The sequence below is a fragment of the Scyliorhinus torazame genome, chromosome 5, assembly GCF_047496885.1.
Source record: "Scyliorhinus torazame isolate Kashiwa2021f chromosome 5, sScyTor2.1, whole genome shotgun sequence".
In the NCBI taxonomy this organism is placed as follows: domain Eukaryota; kingdom Metazoa; phylum Chordata; class Chondrichthyes; order Carcharhiniformes; family Scyliorhinidae; genus Scyliorhinus; species Scyliorhinus torazame.
In genome coordinates, this window is record NC_092711.1 from 124,069,371 (window position 1) to 124,085,864 (window position 16,494).

Here is a 16,494-nt window from a genome sequence, read left to right on the forward strand (position 1 = left end):
GAATGAGAGAATAATTACACCACAGTATGAGGCCATTCCAGCCGCTGTGTCTGTGCCAGCTCTCAGCAACTACCGCCCGGATACAAAGACGAAGTGGAAACAAGATTCAAACCCAAATCTGCGATGGTAGTATACACAGAATGGGGGCAGCATTTACAGTGTGAGACGGTTGCACACACTATGAGTGTGAAAGCTGTATTGAGCCCAGTGGAAAGATGCGCTGCTGTTCCTCGAGTGTTTGTTGAGCTTCTTTGGAACATTTCAGGAGGCCGAGGTCCGGAAGGTCAGCGTTAAGATGCAGCTCTCCAGTCAGTTCAATTCTCCACTTTGGCTCTGTAGATTAGATGGGTCACGTCCCTGTGAAGTTAACGCAGATCATGTTAAGTTCGATCTAATTTCTACATCTCGTGGTTTTATATGTTGAAACATCTGTTTTTGAAAGAAACAGCAGTCGACTTGTAATAAGTGGCCTAGCCTCTCAGCCTCACCATGCGAATCTGCAGCAACACAGTGAGGTTGCACATTGTACACGTCCGTTGATTGCCAGCTGTTTCTGTAGTGTAGTGGTTATCACATTCGACTTACACACGAAAAGTCCCCGGTTCGAAACCGGGCAGAAACATCTCGAACTTCCAGTTTAGTCTGTTGCTGACTATTGCCGCAATCTCGTAACTGGTCTTCATCAACGAGGAATAGCAAAATGCATGCACCCGTCTGGTTGTGGTTATTTACGAAAGCCCTGCATTCTCAATTTAACTTCCACTTCAAGCAAAACATAACTTATCTTCAGGTCTGTAAAGTTCGATTCCTGATTGTTTTATAAGTTGAGACATCGGTTTTAAAGAAACGGCTGTCTTCTTGTAATAAGTGACATGGCCTCTCAGACGAACCATGAGAAGCTGCAGCAACACAGTGAGGTTGAACATTGCACAAGTCCAATGATTACTGCACCGCCAGCGGTTTCTGTAGTGTAGTGGTTAGCACATTCCCCTAACATGCGAAAGGTCCCCGGGGCCATACCAGGTAGAAACATCAAGTGCTTCTCATGTTGTGTGAGGAATGTTTGCACAAAGTACTTTTGTTCCCCCATCTCGTATGTTCGAGGATTATGAGGTTTCGACTCTCATGAGCCACTAAAATAAATTCCACATTAAGTCACAAGCACTGAATTTTCGACAGGCAATGAGAAGAAAAGGACCTTCTTATTTTGGATATGCGGAGCTAGTTCATCCACAACAGAATTTCATGCATTTACTAATGCAGATACACCTACTTATTCACCATCTCAAACATGTCTAAATGAACGACAAATGCAACTTACTGCGGATGCTTCATTCTGAAACAAAAACAGAACATACTGGACAATCTCAGCAGGACTGACGGCCTCTGTGGAGCGAGATGGCAGCGGTCGTTCCGGGCCTGGGTGACTCTTTGTCAAAGCTGGAGAACTGGAAATGGGGTCAGATTCAGACAAATGTGGATGGGGCGGGGTTGGCGTGCCCTATTGGGCCTCGATAGAGTGGTCAGCAATAGGTGGAAAATGACGAAAATGTCTCGGACAGAAAGAAAAAGGGAATGTAAATGAGGCTAATCAAGGCTAAGAAAGTTGCTGATAGTGGCGCCTCAAGAGATCAGAATGTGTTAATAGCAGAACAAAGAAAACAGTGTGTCAGCGAACAATTGGCGACAGGGTTGCTCAAGTAGGATGGTATGGGCTGGGGGGAGGGGCGCAATGCTGAGGGTAAAACATACCAATGGAAGGAATGAAAATAACTTGATGGAAATAAACAGATGGTGGAGGGAGAAGAGAGATTACACAGTCTGATGTTGTTGAACTGAATAAAATGAAATACACAGAGGGCTGCCTGAATCAACTGGAATTAGTCAATAGAGGTAAGTGAATGTCATACCCCTAGACCAACGAGCCCCGGGAAAGTAACAGAAGCACGCTGTTATTGCCATCGAAAGTCGATCTAACATCTGCGGAAAATACTGGAACAACTCAGCGAGTCAGGCGGAATTTGTCGACAGGACAACAAAGCTTGTCTTTCACCATCACCTTTCATTAAAACCGGGACGGGTTAGAAATGTCGGACGTTTTAACCAAGTCAAATCCTGGTGGGAGCAAACAGAACAACAGGAAAGCGCTCTGACAGGGTGCAAGTCAGGAGAGATTAAATGAGAAAAGGCCTAGGGTTCCCTGGCCACAGAGTGAGGTGAGCATCGAATGAGAGAATAATTACACCACAGTATGAGGCCATTCCAGCCGCTGTGTCTGTGCCAGCTCTCAACAACTACCGCCCGGATACAAAGAAGAAGTGGAAACAAGATTCAAACCCAAATCTGCGATGGAAGGACACACAGAATGGGGGCAGCATTTACAGTGTGAGACTGTTGCACACACTATGAGTGTGAAAGCTGTAAGAAACAGCAGTCGTCTTGTAATAAGTGGCCTAGCCTCTCAGCCTCACCATGCGAATCTGCAGCAACACAGTGAGGTTTCACATTGTACACGTCCGCTGATTGCCAGCTGTTTCTGTAGTGCAGTGGTTATCACATTCGCCTTACACGCGAAAGGTCCCCGGTTCGAAACCGGGCAGAAACATCTCGTATTTCCAGTTTAGTCTGTTGCTGACTATTGCCGCAATCTCGTAACTGGTCTTCATCAACGAGGAATAGCAAAATGCATGCACCCGTCTGGTTGTGGTTATTTACGAAAGCCCTGCATTCTCAATTTAACTTCCACTTCAAGCAAAACATAACTTATCTTCAGGTCTGTAAAGTTCGATTCCTGATTGTTTTATAAGTTGAGACATCGGTTTTAAAGAAACGGCTGTCTTCTTGTAATAAGTGACATGGCCTCTCAGACGAACCATGAGAATCTGCAGCAACTCAGTGAGGTTGAACATTGCACAAGTCCATTGATTACTGCACCGCCAGCGGTTTCTGTAGTGTAGTGGTTAGCACATTCCCCTAACATGCGAAAGGTCCCCGGGGCCGTACCGGGTAGAAACATCAAGTGCTTCTCATGTTGTGTGAGGAATGTTTGCACAAAGTACTTGTGTTCCCCATCTCGTATGTTCGAGGATTATGCGGATTAGTCTCTCATGAGCCACTAAAATAAATTCCACATTAAGTCACAAGCACTGAATTTTCGACAGGCAATGAGAAGAAAAGGACCTTCTTATTTTGGATATTCGGAGCTAGTTCATCCACAACAGAATTTCATGCATTTACAAATGCAGATAAACATACTTATTCACCATCTCAAACATGTCTAAATGAACGACAAATGCAACTTACTGCGGATGCTTCATTCTGAAACAAAAACAGAACATACTGGACAATCTCAGCAGGACTGACAGCCTCTGTGGAGCGAGATGGCAGCGGTCGGTCCGGGTCTGGGTGACTCTTTGTCAAAGCTGGAGAACTGGAAATGGGGTCAGATTCAGACTAATGTGGATGGGGCGGGGTTGGCGTGCCCTATTGGGCCTCGATAGAGTGGTCAGCAATAGGTGGAAAATGACGAAAATGTCTCGGACAGAAAGAAAAAGGGAATGTAAATGAGGCTAATCAAGGTGCTGATAGTGGCGCCTCAAGAGATCAGAATGTGTTAATCGCAGAAAGTAAGCAGTGTGTCAGCGAACAATTGGCGACAGGGATCAGATTGCTCAAGTAGGATGGTATGGGCTGGGGGAGGGGGGCAATGCTGAGGGTAAAACATATCAATGCAAGGAATTAAAATAAGATGATGGATACAGATGGTGGAGGGGGAAGAAGCAGATGGTGGAGGGGGAAGAGAGGTTACACAGTCTGATGTTGTTGAACTGAATAAAATGAAACATACAGAGAGCTGCCTGAATCTACTGGAATAAGTCAATAGAAGTAAGTGAATATCCACACATAGACAAGCTTTTAGAAAATGTCTTGATTGTCTCGGGAACGTATTGGTTCCCTGCTGTGTGAGCTCAGCTTCTCAAAGGAAACCCAATGTGAATGAATCCCGCCGAATGCGCCACAGAGGCTCAACAAGGAATAGCAAAATGCATGCACCCGGCTGGGCCAGTGGCGCAATGGATAACGCGTTTGACTACGAATCAGGAGATTCTAGGTTCGACTCCTGGCTGGCTCGGCATTCGAACTTTTGGCGTGCGCTTTAACTCACTGGGTGGGACAGCTGATTCTTGATGCAGAGCAAAGTGAGCAGAACGTCTTCAATTCTCGTATCGAAAGTTGATCCGACATCTGCGGAAGATACTGGAACAACTCAGCGAGTCAGGCGGCATTTGTCGACAGGACAACAAAGCACGTCTTTCACCATCACCTTTCATTAAAACCGGGGCGGGTTAGAAATGTCGGACGTTTTAACCAAGTCAAATCCTGGTGGGAGCAAACAGAACAACAGGAAAGCGCTCTGACAGGGTGCAAGCCAGGAGAGATTAAATGAGAAAAGGCCAAGGGTTCCCTGGCCACAGAGTGAGGTGAGAATCGAATGAGAGAATAATTACACCACAGTATGAGGCCATTCCAGCCGCTGTGTCTGTGCCAGCTCTCAGCAACTACCGCCCGGATACAAAGACGAAGTGGAAACAAGATTCAAACCCAAATCTGCGATGGTAGTACACACAGAATGGGGGCAGCATTTACAGTGTGAGACGGTTGCACACACTATGAGTGTGAAAGCTGTATTGAGCCCAGTGGAAAGATGCGCTGCTGTTCCTCGAGTGTTTGTTGAGCTTCTTTGGAACATTTCAGGAGGCCGAGGTCCGGAAGGTCAGCGTTAAGATGCAGCTCTCCAGTCAGTTCAATTCTCCACTTTGGCTCTGTAGATTAGATGGGTCACGTCCCTGTGAAGTTAACGCAGATCATGTTAAGTTCGATCTAATTTCTACATCTCGTGGTTTTATATGTTGAAACATCTGTTTTTGAAAGAAACAGCAGTCGACTTGTAATAAGTGGCCTAGCCTCTCAGCCTCACCATGCGAATCTGCAGCAACACAGTGAGGTTGCACATTGTACACGTCCGTTGATTGCCAGCTGTTTCTGTAGTGTAGTGGTTATCACATTCGACTTACACACGAAAAGTCCCCGGTTCGAAACCGGGCAGAAACATCTCGAACTTCCAGTTTCGTCTGTTGCTGACTATTGCCGCAATCTCGTAACTGGTCTTCATCAACGAGGAATAGCAAAATGCATGCACCCGTCTGGTTGTGGTTATTTACGAAAGCCCTGCATTCTCAATTTAACTTCCACTTCAAGCAAAACATAACTTATCTTCAGGTCTGTAAAGTTCGATTCCTGATTGTTTTATAAGTTGAGACATCGGTTTTAAAGAAACGGCTGTCTTCTTGTAATAAGTGACATGGCCTCTCAGACGAACCATGAGAAGCTGCAGCAACACAGTGAGGTTGAACATTGCACAAGTCCAATGATTACTGCACCGCCAGCGGTTTCTGTAGTGTAGTGGTTAGCACATTCCCCTAACATGCGAAAGGTCCCCGGGGCCATACCAGGTAGAAACATCAAGTGCTTCTCATGTTGTGTGAGGAATGTTTGCACAAAGTACTTTTGTTCCCCCATCTCGTATGTTCGAGGATTATGAGGTTTAGACTCTCATGAGCCACTAAAATAAATTCCACATTAAGTCACAAGCACTGAATTTTCGACAGGCAATGAGAAGAAAAGGACCTTCTTATTTTGGATATGCGGAGCTAGTTCATCCACAACAGAATTTCATGCATTTACTAATGCAGATACACCTACTTATTCACCATCTCAAACATGTCTAAATGAACGACAAATGCAACTTACTGCGGATGCTTCATTCTGAAACAAAAACAGAACATACTGGACAATCTCAGCAGGACTGACGGCCTCTGTGGAGCGAGATGGCAGCGGTCGTTCCGGGCCTGGGTGACTCTTTGTCAAAGCTGGAGAACTGGAAATGGGGTCAGATTCAGACAAATGTGGATGGGGCGGGGTTGGCGTGCCCTATTGGGCCTCGATAGAGTGGTCAGCAATAGGTGGAAAACGACGAAAATGTCTCGGACAGAAAGAAAAAGGGAATGTAAATGAGGCTAATCAAGGCTAAGAAAGTTGCTGATAGTGGCGCCTCAAGAGATCAGAATGTGTTAATAGCAGAACAAAGAAAACAGTGTGTCAGCGAACAATTGGCGACAGGGTTGCTCAAGTAGGATGGTATGGGCTGGGGGGAGGGGCGCAATGCTGAGGGTAAAACATACCAATGGAAGGAATGAAAATAACTTGATGGAAATAAACAGATGGTGGAGGGAGAAGAGAGATTACACAGTCTGATGTTGTTGAACTGAATAAAATGAAATATACAGAGGGCTGCCTGAATCAACTGGAATTAGTCAATAGAGGTAAGTGAATGTCATACCCCTAGACCAACGAGCCCCGGGAAAGTAACAGAAGCACGCTGTTATTGCCATCGAAAGTCGATCTAACATCTGCGGAAAATACTGGAACAACTCAGCGAGTCAGGCGGAATTTGTCGACAGGACAACAAAGCTTGTCTTTCACCATCACCTTTCATTAAAACCGGGACGGGTTAGAAATGTCGGACGTTTTAACCAAGTCAAATCCTGGTGGGAGCAAACAGAACAACAGGAAAGCGCTCTGACAGGGTGCAAGTCAGGAGAGATTAAATGAGAAAAGGCCTAGGGTTCCCTGGCCACAGAGTGAGGTGAGCATCGAATGAGAGAATAATTACACCACAGTATGAGGCCATTCCAGCCGCTGTGTCTGTGCCAGCTCTCAACAACTACCGCCCGGATACAAAGAAGAAGTGGAAACAAGATTCAAACCCAAATCTGCGATGGAAGGACACACAGAATGGGGGCAGCATTTACAGTGTGAGACTGTTGCACACACTATGAGTGTGAAAGCTGTAAGAAACAGCAGTCGTCTTGTAATAAGTGGCCTAGCCTCTCAGCCTCACCATGCGAATCTGCAGCAACACAGTGAGGTTTCACATTGTACACGTCCGCTGATTGCCAGCTGTTTCTGTAGTGCAGTGGTTATCACATTCGCCTTACACGCGAAAGGTCCCCGGTTCGAAACCGGGCAGAAACATCTCGTATTTCCAGTTTAGTCTGTTGCTGACTATTGCCGCAATCTCGTAACTGGTCTTCATCAACGAGGAATAACAAAATGCATGCACCCGTCTGGTTGTGGTTATTTACGAAAGCCCTGCATTCTCAATTTAACTTCCACTTCAAGCAAAACATAACTTATCTTCAGGTCTGTAAAGTTCGATTCCTGATTGTTTTATAAGTTGAGACATCGGTTTTAAAGAAACGGCTGTCTTCTTGTAATAAGTGACATGGCCTCTCAGACGAACCATGAGAATCTGCAGCAACTCAGTGAGGTTGAACATTGCACAAGTCCATTGATTACTGCACCGCCAGCGGTTTCTGTAGTGTAGTGGTTAGCACATTCCCCTAACATGCGAAAGGTCCCCGGGGCCATACCGGGTAGAAACATCAAGTGCTTCTCATGTTGTGTGAGGAATGTTTGCACAAAGTACTTGTGTTCCCCATCTCGTATGTTCGAGGATTATGCGGATTAGTCTCTCATGAGCCACTAAAATAAATTCCACATTAAGTCACAAGCACTGAATTTTCGACAGGCAATGAGAAGAAAAGGACCTTCTTATTTTGGATATTCGGAGCTAGTTCATCCACAACAGAATTTCATGCATTTACAAATGCAGATAAACATACTTATTCACCATCTCAAACATGTCTAAATGAACGACAAATGCAACTTACTGCGGATGCTTCATTCTGAAACAAAAACAGAACATACTGGACAATCTCAGCAGGACTGACAGCCTCTGTGGAGCGAGATGGCAGCGGTCGGTCCGGGTCTGGGTGACTCTTTGTCAAAGCTGGAGAACTGGAAATGGGGTCAGATTCAGACTAATGTGGATGGGGCGGGGTTGGCGTGCCCTATTGGGCCTCGATAGAGTGGTCAGCAATAGGTGGAAAATGACGAAAATGTCTCGGACAGAAAGAAAAAGGGAATGTAAATGAGGCTAATCAAGGTGCTGATAGTGGCGCCTCAAGAGATCAGAATGTGTTAATCGCAGAAAGTAAGCAGTGTGTCAGCGAACAATTGGCGACAGGGATCAGATTGCTCAAGTAGGATGGTATGGGCTGGGGGAGGGGGGCAATGCTGAGGGTAAAACATATCAATGCAAGGAATTAAAATAAGATGATGGATACAGATGGTGGAGGGGGAAGAAGCAGATGGTGGAGGGGGAAGAGAGGTTACACAGTCTGATGTTGTTGAACTGAATAAAATGAAACATACAGAGAGCTGCCTGAATCTACTGGAATAAGTCAATAGAAGTAAGTGAATATCCACACATAGACAAGCTTTTAGAAAATGTCTTGATTGTCTCGGGAACGTATTGGTTCCCTGCTGTGTGAGCTCAGCTTCTCAAAGGAAACCCAATGTGAATGAATCCCGCCGAATGCGCCACAGAGGCTCAACAAGGAATAGCAAAATGCATGCACCCGGCTGGGCCAGTGGCGCAATGGATAACGCGTTTGACTACGAATCAGGAGATTCTAGGTTCGACTCCTGGCTGGCTCGGCATTCGAACTTTTGGCGTGCGCTTTAACTCACTGGGTGGGACAGCTGATTCTTGATGCAGAGCAAAGTGAGCAGAACGTCTTCAATTCTCGTATCGAAAGTTGATCCGACATCTGCGGAAGATACTGGAACAACTCAGCGAGTCAGGCGGCATTTGTCGACAGGACAACAAAGCACGTCTTTCACCATCACCTTTCATTAAAACCGGGGCGGGTTAGAAATGTCGGACGTTTTAACCAAGTCAAATCCTGGTGGGAGCAAACAGAACAACAGGAAAGCGCTCTGACAGGGTGCAAGCCAGGAGAGATTAAATGAGAAAAGGCCAAGGGTTCCCTGGCCACAGAGTGAGGTGAGAATCGAATGAGAGAATAATTACACCACAGTATGAGGCCATTCCAGCCGCTGTGTCTGTGCCAGCTCTCAGCAACTACCGCCCGGATACAAAGACGAAGTGGAAACAAGATTCAAACCCAAATCTGCGATGGTAGTACACACAGAATGGGGGCAGCATTTACAGTGTGAGACGGTTGCACACACTATGAGTGTGAAAGCTGTATTGAGCCCAGTGGAAAGATGCGCTGCTGTTCCTCGAGTGTTTGTTGAGCTTCTTTGGAACATTTCAGGAGGCCGAGGTCCGGAAGGTCAGCGTTAAGATGCAGCTCTCCAGTCAGTTCAATTCTCCACTTTGGCTCTGTAGATTAGATGGGTCACGTCCCTGTGAAGTTAACGCAGATCATGTTAAGTTCGATCTAATTTCTACATCTCGTGGTTTTATATGTTGAAACATCTGTTTTTGAAAGAAACAGCAGTCGACTTGTAATAAGTGGCCTAGCCTCTCAGCCTCACCATGCGAATCTGCAGCAACACAGTGAGGTTGCACATTGTACACGTCCGTTGATTGCCAGCTGTTTCTGTAGTGTAGTGGTTATCACATTCGCCTTACACGCGAAAAGTCCCCGGTTCGAAACCGGGCAGAAACATCTCGAACTTCCAGTTTAGACTGTTGCTGACTATTGCCGCAATCTCGTAACTGGTCTTCATCAACGAGGAATAGCAAAATGCATGCACCCGTCTGGTTGTGGTTATTTACGAAAGCCCTGCATTCTCAATTTAACTTCCACTTCAAGCAAAACATAACTTATCTTCAGGTCTGTAAAGTTCGATTCCTGATTGTTTTATAAGTTGAGACATCGGTTTTAAAGAAACGGCTGTCTTCTTGTAATAAGTGACATGGCCTCTCAGACGAACCATGAGAAGCTGCAGCAACACAGTGAGGTTGGACATTGCACAAGTCCAATAATTACTGCACCGCCAGCGGTTTCTGTAGTGTAGTGGTTAGCACATTCCCCTAACATGCGAAAGGTCCCCGGGGCCATACCAGGTAGAAACATCAAGTGCTTCTCATGTTGTGTGAGGAATGTTTGCACAAAGTCCTTTTGTTCCCCCATCTCGTATGTTCGAGGATTATGAGGTTTAGACTCTCATGAGCCACTAAAATAAATTCCACATTAAGTCACAAGCACTGAATTTTCGACAGGCAATGAGAAGAAAAGGACCTTCCTATTTTGGATATTCGGAGCTAGTTCATCCACAACAGAATTTCATGCATTTACAAATGCAGATAAACATACTTATTCACCATCTCAAACATGTCTAAATGAACGACAAATGCAACTTACTGCGGATGCTTCATTCTGAAACAAAAACAGAACATACTGGACAATCTCAGCAGGACTGACAGCCTCTGTGGAGCGAGATGGCAGCGGTCGTTCCGGGCCTGGGTGACTCTTTGTCAAAGCTGGAGAACTGGAAATGGGGTCAGATTCAGACTAATGTGGATGGGGCGGGGTTGGCGTGCCCTATTGGGCCTCGATAGAGTGGTCAGCAATAGGTGGAAAATGACGAAAATGTCTCGGACAGAAAGAAAAAGGGAATGTAAATGAGGCTAATCAAGGTGCTGATAGTGGCGCCTCAAGAGATCAGAATGTGTTAATCGCAGAAAGTAAGCAGTGTGTCAGCGAACAATTGGCGACAGGGATCAGATTGCTCAAGTAGGATGGTATGGGCTGGGGGAGGGGGGCAATGCTGAGGGTAAAACATATCAATGCAAGGAATTAAAATAAGATGATGGATACAGATGGTGGAGGGGGAAGAAGCAGATGGTGGAGGGGGAAGAGAGGTTACACAGTCTGATGTTGTTGAACTGAATAAAATGAAACATACAGAGAGCTGCCTGAATCTACTGGAATAAGTCAATAGAAGTAAGTGAATATCCACACATAGACAAGCTTTTAGAAAATGTCTTGATTGTCTCGGGAACGTATTGGTTCCCTGCTGTGTGAGCTCAGCTTCTCAAAGGAAACCCAATGTGAATGAATCCCGCCGAATGCGCCACAGAGGCTCAACAAGGAATAGCAAAATGCATTCACCCGGCTGGGCCAGTGGCGCAATGGATAACGCGTCTGACTACGAATCAGGAGATTCCAGGTTCGACTCCTGGCTGGCTCGGAATTCGAACTTTTGGCGTGCGCTTTAACTCACTGGGTGGGACAGCTGATTCTTGATGCAGAGCAAAGTGAGCAGAACGTCTTCAATTCTCGTATCGAAAGTTGATCCGACATCTGCGGAAGATACTGGAACAACTCAGCGAGTCAGGCGGGATTTGTCGACAGGACAACACAGCTCGTCTTTCATCATCACTTTTCATTAAAACCGGGACGGGTTAGAAATGTCGGACGTTTTAACCAAGTCAAATCCCGGTGGGAGCAAACAGAATAACAGGAAAGCGCTCTGACAGGGTGCAAGTCAGGAGAGATTAAATGAGACAAGGATTAGGGTTCCCTGGCCACAGAGTGAGGTGAGCATCGAATGAGAGAATAATTACACCACAGTATGAGGCCATTCCAGCCGCTGTGTCTGTGCCAGCTCTCAGCAACTACCGCCCGGATACAAAGACGAAGTGGAAACAAGATTCAAACCCAAATCTGCGATGGTAGTACACACAGAATGGGGGCAGCATTTACAGTGTGAGACGGTTGCACACACTATGAGTGTGAAAGCTGTATTGAGCCCAGTGGAAAGATGCGCTGCTGTTCCTCGAGTGTTTGTTGAGCTTCTTTGGAACATTTCAGGAGGCCGAGGTCCGGGAGGTCAGCGTTAAGATGCAGCTCTCCAGTCAGTTCAATTCTCCACTTTGGCTCTGTGGATTAGTTGGGTCACGTCCCTGTGAAGTTAACGCAGATCATGTTAAGTTCGATCTAATTTCTACATCTCGTGGTTTTATATGTTGAAACATCTGTTTTTGAAAGAAACAGCAGTCGTCTTGTAATAAGTGGCCTAGCCTCTCAGCCTCACCATGCGAATCTGCAGCAACACAGTGAGGTTGCACATTGTACACGTCCGTTGATTGCCAGCTGTTTCTGTAGTGTAGTGGTTATCACATTCGACTTACACGCGATAGGTCCCCGGTTCGAAACCGGGCAGGAACATCTCGAACTTCCAGTTTAGTCTGTTGCTGACTATTACCGCAATCTCGTAACTGGTCTTCATCAACGAGGAATAGCAAAATGCATGCACCCGTCTGGTTGTGGTTATTTACGAAAGCCCTGCATTCTCAATTTAACTTCCACTTCAAGCAAAACATAACTTATCTTCAGGTCTGTAAAGTTCGATTCCTGATTGTTTTATAAGTTGAGACATCGGTTTTAAAGAAACGGCTGTCTTCTTGTAATAAGTGACATGGCCTCTCAGACGAACCATGAGAAGCTGCAGCAACACAGTGAGGTTGAACATTGCACAAGTCCAATGATTACTGCACCGCCAGCGGTTTCTGTAGTGTAGTGGTTAGCACATTCCCCTAACATGCGAAAGGTCCTCGGGGCCATACCAGGTAGAAACATCAAGTGCTTCTCATGTTGTGTGAGGAATGTTTGCACATAGTCCTTTTGTTCCCCCATCTCGTATGTTCGAGGATTATGAGGTTTAGACTCTCATGAGCCACTAAAATAAATTCCACATTAAGTCACAAGCACTGAATTTTCGACAGGCAATGAGAAGAAAAGGACCTTCCTATTTTGGATATTCGGAGCTAGTTCATCCACAACATAATTTCATGCATTTACAAATGCAGATAAACATACTTATTCACCATCTCAAACATGTCTAAATGAACGACAAATGCAACTTACTGCGGATGCTTCATTCTGAAACAAAAACAGAACATACTGGACAATCTCAGCAGGACTGACAGCCTCTGTGGAGCGAGATGGCAGCGGTCGTTCCGGGCCTGGGTGACTCTTTGTCAAAGCTGGAGAACTGGAAATGGGGTCAGATTCAGACTAATGTGGATGGGGCGGGGTTGGCGTGCCCTATTGGGCCTCGATAGAGTGGTCAGCAATAGGTGGAAAATGACGAAAATGTCTCGGACAGAAAGAAAAAGGGAATGTAAATGAGGCTAATCAAGGTGCTGATAGTGGCGCCTCAAGAGATCAGAATGTGTTAATCGCAGAAAGTAAGCAGTGTGTCAGCGAACAATTGGCGACAGGGATCAGATTGCTCAAGTAGGATGGTATGGGCTGGGGGAGGGGGGCAATGCTGAGGGTAAAACATATCAATGCAAGGAATTAAAATAAGATGATGGATACAGATGGTGGAGGGGGAAGAAGTAGATGGTGGAGGGGGAAGAGAGGTTACACAGTCTGATGTTGTTGAACTGAATAAAATGAAACATACAGAGAGCTGCCTGAATCTACTGGAATAAGTCAATAGAAGTAAGTGAATATCCACACATAGACAAGCTTTTAGAAAATGTCTTGATTGTCTCGGGAACGTATTGGTTCCCTGCTGTGTGAGCTCAGCTTCTCAAAGGAAACCCAATGTGAATGAATCCCGCCGAATGCGCCACAGAGGCTCAACAAGGAATAGCAAAATGCATGCACCCGGCTGGGCCAGTGGCGCAATGGATAACGCGTCTGACTACGAATCAGGAGATTCTAGGTTCGACTCCTGGCTGGCTCGGAATTCGAACTTTTGGCGTGCGCTTTAACTCACTGGGTGGGACAGCTGATTCTTGATGCAGAGCAAAGTGAGCAGAACGTCTTCAATTCTCGTATCGAAAGTTGATCCGACATCTGCGGAAGATACTGGAACAACTCAGCGAGTCAGGCGGGATTTGTCGACAGGACAACAAAGCACGTCTTTCACCATCACCTTTCATTAAAACCGGGGCGGGTTAGAAATGTCGGACGTTTTAACCAAGTCAAATCCCGGTGGGAGCAAACAGAATAACAGGAAAGCGCTCTGACAGGGTGCAAGTCAGGAGAGATTAAATGAGAAAAGGCCTAGGGTTCCCTGGCCACAGAGTGAGGTGAGCATCGAATGAGAGAATAATTACACCACAGTATGAGGCCATTCCAGCCGCTGTGTCTGTGCCAGCTCTCAGCAACTACCGCCCGGATACAAAGACGAAGTGGAAACAAGATTCAAACCCAAATCTGCGATGGTAGTACACACAGAATGGGGGCAGCATTTACAGTGTGAGACGGTTGCACACACTATGAGTGTGAAAGCTGTATTGAGCCCAGTGGAAAGATGCGCTGCTGTTCCTCGAGTGTTTGTTGAGCTTCTTTGGAACATTTCAGGAGGCCGAGGTCCGGGAGGTCAGCGTTAAGATGCAGCTCTCCAGTCAGTTCAATTCTCCACTTTGGCTCTGTGGATTAGTTGGGTCACGTCCCTGTGAAGTTAACGCAGATCATGTTAAGTTCGATCTAATTTCTACATCTCGTGGTTTTATATGTTGAAACATCTGTTTTTGAAAGAAACAGCAGTCGTCTTGTAATAAGTGGCCTAGCCTCTCAGCCTCACCATGCGAATCTGCAGCAACACAGTGAGGTTGCACATTGTACACGTCCGTTGATTGCCAGCTGTTTCTGTAGTGTAGTGGTTATCACATTCGCCTTACACGCGAAAGGTCGCCGGTTCGAAACCGGGCAGAAACATCTCGAACTTCCAGTTTAGACTGTTGCTGACTATTGCCGCAATCTCGTAACTGGTCTTCATCAACGAGGAAGAGCAAAATGCATGCACCCGTCAGGTTGTGGTTATTTACGAAAGCCCTGCATTCTCAATTTAACTTCCACTTCAAGCAAAACATAACTTATCTTCAGGTCTGTAAAGTTCGATTCCTGATTGTTTTATAAGTTGAGACATCGGTTTTAAAGAAACGGCTGTCTTCTTGTAATAAGTGACATGGCCTCTCAGACGAACCATGAGAAGCTGCAGCAACACAGTGAGGTTGAACATTGCACAAGTCCAATGATTACTGCACCGCCAGCGGTTTCTGTAGTGTAGTGGTTAGCACATTCCCCTAACATGCGAAAGGTCCCCGGGGCCATACCGGGTAGAAACATCAAGTGCTTCTCATGTTGTGTGAGGAATGTTTGCACAAAGTCCTTTTGTTCCCCCATCTCGTATGTTCGAGGATTATGAGGTTTAGACTCTCATGAGCCACTAAAATAAATTCCACATTACGTCACAAGCACTGAATTTTCGACAGGCAATGAGAAGAAAAGGACCTTCCTATTTTGGATATTCGGAGCTAGTTCATCCACAACAGAATTTCATGCATTTACAAATGCAGATAAACATACTTATTCACCATCTCAAACATGTCTAAATGAACGACAAATGCAACTTACTGCGGATGCTTCATTCTGAAACAAAAACAGAACATACTGGACAATCTCAGCAGGACTGACAGCCTCTGTGGAGCGAGATGGCAGCGGTCGTTCCGGGCCTGGGTGACTCTTTGTCAAAGCTGGAGAACTGGAAATGGGGTCAGATTCAGACTAATGTGGATGGGGCGGGGTTGGCGTGCCCTATTGGGCCTCGATAGAGTGGTCAGCAATAGGTGGAAAATGACGAAAATGTCTCGGACAGAAAGAAAAAGGGAATGTAAATGAGGCTAATCAAGGTGCTGATAGTGGCGCCTCAAGAGATCAGAATGTGTTAATCGCAGAAAGTAAGCAGTGTGTCAGCGAACAATTGGCGACAGGGATCAGATTGCTCAAGTAGGATGGTATGGGCTGGGGGAGGGGGGCAATGCTGAGGGTAAAACATATCAATGCAAGGAATTAAAATAAGATGATGGATACAGATGGTGGAGGGGGAAGAAGCAGATGGTGGAGGGGGAAGAGAGGTTACACAGTCTGATGTTGTTGAACTGAATAAAATGAAACATACAGAGAGCTGCCTGAATCTACTGGAATAAGTCAATAGAAGTAAGTGAATATCCACACATAGACAAGCTTTTAGAAAATGTCTTGATTGTCTCGGGAACGTATTGGTTCCCTGCTGTGTGAGCTCAGCTTCTCAAAGGAAACCCAATGTGAATGAATCCCGCCGAATGCGCCACAGAGGCTCAACAAGGAATAGCAAAATGCATTCACCCGGTTGGGCCAGTGGCGCAATGGATAACGCGTCTGACTACGAATCAGGAGATTCCAGGTTCGACTCCTGGCTGGCTCGAAATTCGAACTTTTGGCGTGCGCTTTAACTCACTGGGTGGGACAGCTGATTCTTGATGCAGAGCAAAGTGAGCAGAACGTCTTCAATTCTCGTATCGAAAGTTGATCCGACATCTGCGGAAGATACTGGAACAACTCAGCGAGTCAGGCGGGATTTGTCGACAGGACAACACAGCTCGTCTTTCACCATCACTTTTCATTAAAACCGGGACGGGTTAGAAATGTCGGACGTTTTAACCAAGTCAAATCCCGGTGGGAGCAAACAGAATAACAGGAAAGCGCTCTGACAGGGTGCAAGTCAGGAGAGATTAAATGAGACAAGGATTAGGGTTCCCTGGCCACAGAGTGA

The 16,494-nt window shown here is 46.0% G+C and overlaps 12 non-coding genes across 12 annotated transcripts; all 12 read left to right on the forward strand.

The window, feature by feature from the left end:
- The first annotated feature begins 549 nt into the window (after positions 1 to 549).
- Positions 550 to 622, forward strand: trnav-uac (transfer RNA valine (anticodon UAC)). Its single transcript has one exon. It is a non-coding gene; the product is annotated as a tRNA-Val (tRNA).
- A 1,910-nt stretch (positions 623 to 2,532) lies between these two features.
- Positions 2,533 to 2,605, forward strand: trnav-uac (transfer RNA valine (anticodon UAC)). Its single transcript has one exon. It is a non-coding gene; the product is annotated as a tRNA-Val (tRNA).
- Positions 2,606 to 4,059: 1,454 nt separating this feature from the next.
- On the forward strand, positions 4,060 to 4,132 carry trnar-acg (transfer RNA arginine (anticodon ACG)). Its single transcript has one exon. It is a non-coding gene; the product is annotated as a tRNA-Arg (tRNA).
- A 907-nt stretch (positions 4,133 to 5,039) lies between these two features.
- On the forward strand, positions 5,040 to 5,112 carry trnav-uac (transfer RNA valine (anticodon UAC)). The gene has a single exon. It is a non-coding gene; the product is annotated as a tRNA-Val (tRNA).
- Positions 5,113 to 7,022: 1,910 nt separating this feature from the next.
- On the forward strand, positions 7,023 to 7,095 carry trnav-uac (transfer RNA valine (anticodon UAC)). Its single transcript has one exon. It is a non-coding gene; the product is annotated as a tRNA-Val (tRNA).
- Positions 7,096 to 8,549: 1,454 nt separating this feature from the next.
- Positions 8,550 to 8,622, forward strand: trnar-acg (transfer RNA arginine (anticodon ACG)). The gene has a single exon. It is a non-coding gene; the product is annotated as a tRNA-Arg (tRNA).
- A 907-nt stretch (positions 8,623 to 9,529) lies between these two features.
- trnav-uac (transfer RNA valine (anticodon UAC)) lies at positions 9,530 to 9,602 on the forward strand. The gene has a single exon. It is a non-coding gene; the product is annotated as a tRNA-Val (tRNA).
- A 1,455-nt stretch (positions 9,603 to 11,057) lies between these two features.
- On the forward strand, positions 11,058 to 11,130 carry trnar-acg (transfer RNA arginine (anticodon ACG)). The gene has a single exon. It is a non-coding gene; the product is annotated as a tRNA-Arg (tRNA).
- Positions 11,131 to 12,037: 907 nt separating this feature from the next.
- Positions 12,038 to 12,110, forward strand: trnav-uac (transfer RNA valine (anticodon UAC)). Its single transcript has one exon. It is a non-coding gene; the product is annotated as a tRNA-Val (tRNA).
- Positions 12,111 to 13,565: 1,455 nt separating this feature from the next.
- Positions 13,566 to 13,638, forward strand: trnar-acg (transfer RNA arginine (anticodon ACG)). The gene has a single exon. It is a non-coding gene; the product is annotated as a tRNA-Arg (tRNA).
- Positions 13,639 to 14,545: 907 nt separating this feature from the next.
- trnav-uac (transfer RNA valine (anticodon UAC)) lies at positions 14,546 to 14,618 on the forward strand. The gene has a single exon. It is a non-coding gene; the product is annotated as a tRNA-Val (tRNA).
- Positions 14,619 to 16,073: 1,455 nt separating this feature from the next.
- On the forward strand, positions 16,074 to 16,146 carry trnar-acg (transfer RNA arginine (anticodon ACG)). Its single transcript has one exon. It is a non-coding gene; the product is annotated as a tRNA-Arg (tRNA).
- Positions 16,147 to 16,494: the final 348 nt, after the last annotated feature.